Source organism: Lathyrus oleraceus, chromosome 5, assembly GCF_024323335.1.
Source record: "Lathyrus oleraceus cultivar Zhongwan6 chromosome 5, CAAS_Psat_ZW6_1.0, whole genome shotgun sequence".
NCBI lineage: Eukaryota > Viridiplantae > Streptophyta > Magnoliopsida > Fabales > Fabaceae > Lathyrus > Lathyrus oleraceus.
Genome location: NC_066583.1, coordinates 67045001 through 67051521, shown reverse-complemented (window position 1 = coordinate 67051521; position 6521 = coordinate 67045001).

Sequence of the window (6521 nt, the reverse complement as noted above, 5' to 3'; positions counted from 1 at the left end):
TTTTGCATGTGGACTTAAGTATGCCTGGATATCTTGAACGTTTAACCATGTAATTTCTGTAACGGATGCCATAGGGTTTGGAGCTTGCTGAAATCGTACTGTTCTAAAATTCAAAACCCGCAGCCGTTCGCTAGCACATCGCTAAGCGAACATGTAGCGAGCGTTCGCTAGGCCTTCGCTAGGCGAGGCAGCAGCGAACATGACAGTCGCTGATTTTTCTGTTCCGACCTTTGCTCATCTGACATGTTTTATTATCACCATGCATTGTTTACCTGACATTATTACTGTTGTGATTCCTTTTGTTTGGTGCGATTCTCGATTGCACCCTGATTTGGTATTCTGACCTGTTTGTTGAATTTTGTAAGGGTTCATATACTCCCGGAAAAGGTAGCTTGCTAGGTATTCCACTTTATTTGTGGGATACCCTTGTGGAGATTCATCCTAATTACTTAATTGATTTTACTGTGGAGATTCATCCTAATTATCTAATTGATTATAATGTGGAGATTCATCCTAATTACCTAATTGATTATAAAATATTGCCTTTGAATATGTGATCTTGGATCTCTCTTTGTTGCCTTACGGTATTACGGTATTATGGTCATGTCCCGCGAATGTGGGGATACACTTAGCAAAGACCCTTTGATTAAATCATCATGTCCCTATAAAATAAATCATCGTCCCTCAGATGTTGCCTGCGAATATATGATTTTGTCCCTCGGTGACCCGTCGTTGTAGCCTACGGTTAAATGATGATTGTCCCTTCGAATGCTAAGGTATCCTTACAAATGTTGCCTTCAATGACCAATCGATGACCCTACGATGACCCTTTACATCCAAAGGATAGAACTACTTACTTCTCAATAGTAAGGACAGTTTTACCCTCATAAGGATAGGAAATACCCATAAAGACCTTGGGTAGGTATAACTCTTAAATGCTGACTCACAATTTTAAAATACTTTTCACACCTCACACTTTTCAAAACATCTATTAGAAAATCACCACTTGGTATACATTCGTACTAGAATCATTGCCAAGTTATATTTTTCTAAACCACTTTCAAAATTAAACGAGATAAACACTTTGTATACATTCGTACAAGAATCATTACAAAGTTAAACTCTTTTTTTTAAAACATTTTCTAAGCAGTTCACAAACACTTTTTCGGACAAGAAAAATAACATAAGTGATCAAGCAATTAAGAGCCCATGGATAACCATGGATACAAAGGGTACTAACACCTTCCCTTTGTATAATGTACCTCCCGAACCCAAAATATAATTAAGGTATTTCCTGTTCTTTTCCACCTTTCCTTCTTGGATAAAAGAAAAGTCGGTGGTGACTCTTGCTATCCGCGACATTTGCTTTCCAAAGCAAAAACACACAAAGTCAGTTCACCGTATGACAGAACTGGCGACTCTGCTGGGGACCCTTAAAAAGAGAGGTTGCCTTAAAAAAAAAAAAAACAAGATCACTTATTTGAGTTGTCTTATTTACTTTTAAGGGATTGCTTGGGTATTTTATGCTTGAGTGAAAGATTCTACATCAGGATCTAGTGTACCTTAGGTAAGTAGCAAGAGATCATCGCGACTATCCGGCGTATACTGGAATGGTTAAAATGATGGCTACGGTTAATGTGACACTTTGGATGTCCTGATGTTCCTTATGTTTACTTGAGGAGAAATTTGGCGTCCGCGTGGTGTCATCAAAGCATTAACCAGACCTTTAGAACCCTAATTGACTCATCCTGGCCATTAGAAAGTAGTGAGATAACTGACTTCGGTTCCGACTGGGGTTGGTTGAGACTCGATACTACACTCTTTGAGATTGGACTTTAGGGAAGCTTCGATCAACCATTGGGTGTTGCACTGAAGTGGACTTAAAGGAAAGTCAATGATTGGAGATCCTTCTAGAACCCGGTTACTATTCTAGGACAGGTTGAACCAACCAAACTTCAGTGGGGAGGGTACTTACCTATGGAACTCATGCAAGCCTTAAAACCTAGGAATGATTGTTGTGTGACTTGCTTGTGTTTGTTACTTACATAACATCATAACATCATAACATCATAACATCATAACATCATAACATCATGGCATTGTACTAACCATTTCAAGGACTTAGGGATTTAACTTTGCTCTGTAACAGGGCTATGGCTTCCAGGAAGACCATCCGGATCAATCTGGTGGCGATCTCTCCTCAACTCAAGAATTTAGTGTCAGAACTTCCCGATCATGCTCAGTTCATCAGGAAACATGGTTCTCTCCTCAATTTGGTTACCATTGGTTTCAAAGAAGATATGATGAGAGTTCTATTCCAGTTCTTCGATCCTAAACATCATTGCTTCACCTTCCCAGATTATCAGTTGGTACCCACACTAGAAGAATTCTCCAGGCTGCTTGGGATACCTATCCTTGATCAAACACCTTTCAGTGGTTTAGAAAAGATTCCGAAGTCTGAAGAAGTTGTCGCAGCTTTACACATGACAAAGTCCGACATTGAAACCAATTGGGTAACAAGAAGTGGAATTAAGGGTTTACTTGCCAAATTTCTGATAAATAAGGCCCGAGAATTCCTCAAAGTTATGAATGTCCATGCTTTCGAAGATGTCCTAGCATTACTAATCTATGGTTTGGTGTTATTTCCTAATCCAGACCAATTCATAGACATGAATGCTATTAAGATATTTCTCACTCATAACCCTGTGCCTACCGTGCTTGGAGACATTTTGCATTCCCTTCACACTCGTACTATGAAGAGGCAAGGGACTCTCATGTGCTGCGTACCTTTATTATCCAGGTGGTTTATTTCGCACCTTCCTCAATCAGTCTTGAAGAATGAGCAAAATTTGAAATGGTCTCAAAGGATAGTGTCGCTCTCCCATTCAGACATCCGTTGGTGTCCTCATCTCGAAGAAAATGTTATCCTCATTGACCGCTGCAGAGAATTCTCTAACGTACCACTCCTGGGGATAAGAGGAGGTATTACTTATAACCCAGCTTTAGCCCTACGTCAGTTTGGTTATGCTCGAAGAGATGGTCCACATGAAATAATCATTCAAGGCACTGTGTTTGACTATGACAACGACTCTCAAGGTCTCCGTCAAAGATTTGTACGAGCTTAGGGCATGGTGAAAAGAAGCACTTTAGGACAAAAAAACTCTATTCCTATGGAGCCTTATCTCAGATGGGTACGCGCAAGAGCTCGTGAACTTATCATGCCATATCTGGCAGTCGGACCGCTGATTGTTGAACCAGGAGTTGAAGGAGGTACTCCTCAGATCATTCCTTATCCAAATATGCCTACCAATGTTGAAGAACTGAAGAGATCCTGGATCCAGTTGAGAGAGGAAAGGGATACTTTTGAGACTCAGTTCGTTGCAGAAAGGAAGAAAGTATTAGAGCTCACCAGCCAGCTTAATGAGGAACGAAGACTCAATGCATATCTTCGCCCAAAAAGAAGTCGTCCCTGGGAGACTTGAGCTTTCATTGTATTTTTATTATTTCATTTTTGTAATGAACAGTGATTAAAGAAACTAGTAATAAAAGTTTCCCTCTTTTTGGTAGTTTACGCAAAGTTAAATTCCAAAAGTCCTTGAAAACATTTCATACATTGCATAGCATAACATAACATTGCATAACAGGTATTCTAAAAGGTCAATATTCTTACGGTCTTCCTTCTAAACAGAAAAATGGCTCTCGAACAAACTGTCAAAGATCTCCAGGCTCAAAATGCTCAATTCCAGGAGATGATCTTGAGCTTATCCAAGGGGCAGGAGGAACTGAAGGCTCTCTTGCTCGAGCAGAAGAAAGACAAGAAACCTGTGAGTTACATTAACCTGGGAAGAAGGCTTAAAGGACAGGCTGCAAGAGTCAAGATTGGAATTCCAAAGGACAAAGAAGATGAGACAGAAAATGATTCGGAAGATGAGAATGCTGACCCCTTCAACCTTGAGGACGACGATGAAGATTATGAAAATGAACAGTACTCTCCAAAAGATGATAAGTATAAGTTGCTGGAAGAACGCATGTTAGCTATGGAGGGTCAGAAGGTGCCCGGTCTGGATTTCGAAAGCTTGGGACTGGTCTCTGATATGGTCATTCCCCGCAAATTCAAGGTCCCCGCTTTCACTAAGTATGATGGTGCGTCTTGTCCTCAGATGCATCTGAGAGCTTATGTGAGAAAGATTCAGCCGTATACCACTGATAGGAAGCTATGGATCCATTTCTTCCAAAAGAGTCTGTCTGGCACACAGTTAGAGTGGTACTACCAGCTCGAGAGCTCTAACATCCGCACCTGGACTGATTTAGCGACAACTTTCTACAAGCACTACCAGTATAATTCTAAATTGGCGCCTACTCGGCAACAATTGCAGAGTATGACTATGGGATCTAAAGAAAGCTTCAAAGAATATGCTCAAAAATGGAGAGATTTGGCTGGCAGAGTCAAACCCCCTATGACTGATCGAGAATTAGTGGACATGTTCATGGGTACACTGACTGGCCCATTCTACAGCCATCTATTGGGAAGTTAATCATCGGGTTTCACTAAACTTATATTAACAGGTGAACATGTTGAAAGCGGCATTCGAAGTGGAAAGATACAGGCGGCTACCTCTGCAAGCACCAAAAAGTCCTATCAGGGGAAGAACGAATCAAATGTTGTGTACGGTCAAAGGGGTCATAAAAAGAAAAATCGTGACCATGCTGTTGGAGCAGTGACGATTGCAGCACCGCCATCTCAAAACTTCCAGCACAGACAAGATAGGCCAAGAAGGCAGTTTACCAAGATCAATATGACTTTAGCACAAGCACTGCAGGGTATGCTAAAGGCAAATCTAATTACCCTCAGGGGCCCTCCTGCAAATGTCAACACTACTTCTCCTCGTTATAATCCCAATGCCAGGTGTGCATATCACTCCGATAGCCCCGGGCATGATACAAACGATTGCTGGTTGTTAAAGAATAAGATTCAGGATATGATCGACGCTGGGGAAATTGAATTTGATCCTCCAGAGACTCCTAATGTCATCACTGCTCCTATGCCTAATCATGACAAGACTGTTAATGCTATGGATAACAATTCTCACATTACTAATGTAGCTGACTTAGCATCTCCTCTCCTGATCATCAAGAAGAATTTAGTGCAAGCTGGTTTATTTCTAGGTTGTGCTGAAAATTGCGATCTCTGTATACTCCGACCCAATGATTGCTTGAAGTTGAGGAAGGGTATTCAACGGCTGATGGATGATCGTACAATTCTCTTTGAAAAGATTCCTAAGGTGGAAAACTCTATTGAGGAAATATTTGTGATTGCTAGGTCCAAAGTTCCGGTGAAGATTACCGCTACTAGAGTGCCTGTGAAGATTACTACCGAGCCCAAGGTAGCTCCCCTAATTATTACTGCACCTGGCCCGATACCGTATTCCTCAAGCAAAGCCATTCCGTGGAATTATGGAGGTGATGTTTACATCCATGGCGTAAAGCAAGTTGATAATTCTGCTAATCCTAATGACATTGTTGGGACTAGTAAAATTACTCGAAGTGGAAGGATCTTCTCTCCAGAAATCTCACATCCCGCCCCTGAAACTCAAGGAAAGGAACCAGTCAACCCTTCTCAGTCAGAGACACCGGTCGAAGTTACTACCGGAGATGTTGCCAAACAAGAAATGGAAGAAATGCTGAAAATCATCCGCAAGAGTGATTTTGATGTGGTAGAACAGTTGGGGCATACTCCGTCTAAGATCTCGATGTTATCCTTGTTGTTATCCTCTGAAACTCATGCCAATGCATTGATAAAGTTCTTAACAACCGCTCATGTACCTCAGGAGACATCTGTCGATCAGTTCGAGAATTATGTTGCTAACTTGGCTGTTGACAATGGCCTAGGCTTTTCCGATGCTGACCTGACACCAGCAGGAAAGAATCATAACAAAGCTCTGCACATCTCCATTGAGTGTAAGGGGATCACCTTGGCTCATGTGTTGATCGATAATGGCTCTTCTTTGAATGTGCTACCGAAAGCTGTGCTCGATAAACTTGACTGTAAAAGCATTGAACTGAAGCCTAGTGACGTTGTGGTGCGTGCTTACGATGGTGCGAAGAGTGTTGTCCATGGTGAAGTGGTTCTCCCTATCAAGATAGGACCTCAAGTCTTCAACACTACCTTTCACGTAATGAACATTCGTCCTGCCTATTCCTGCTTGCTGGGACGCCCTTGGATTCATGGGGCAAGTGCTGTAGCTTCGTCTCTCCATCAAAAGCTGAGGTATCCAATAGAGGGTAAGATTGTCACTGTGTGTGGAGAAGAAAAGTATATTATCAGTAGTGTGCATACCTTCAGATACGTCGAGATGGATGGTGAATTCGTTGATACTCCTTCTCAGTCATTCGAAGTAGTTCCTCCGACTAGTCCTGTCCTTAAGCCAACTTCCCGTGTGCCCAAGGTTATTCGTGCTCCTCCTGCTATGATTTCTCTGAAAGATGCTCAAGTCGTGGTTGAAGATGGTGGTCGTACTGGC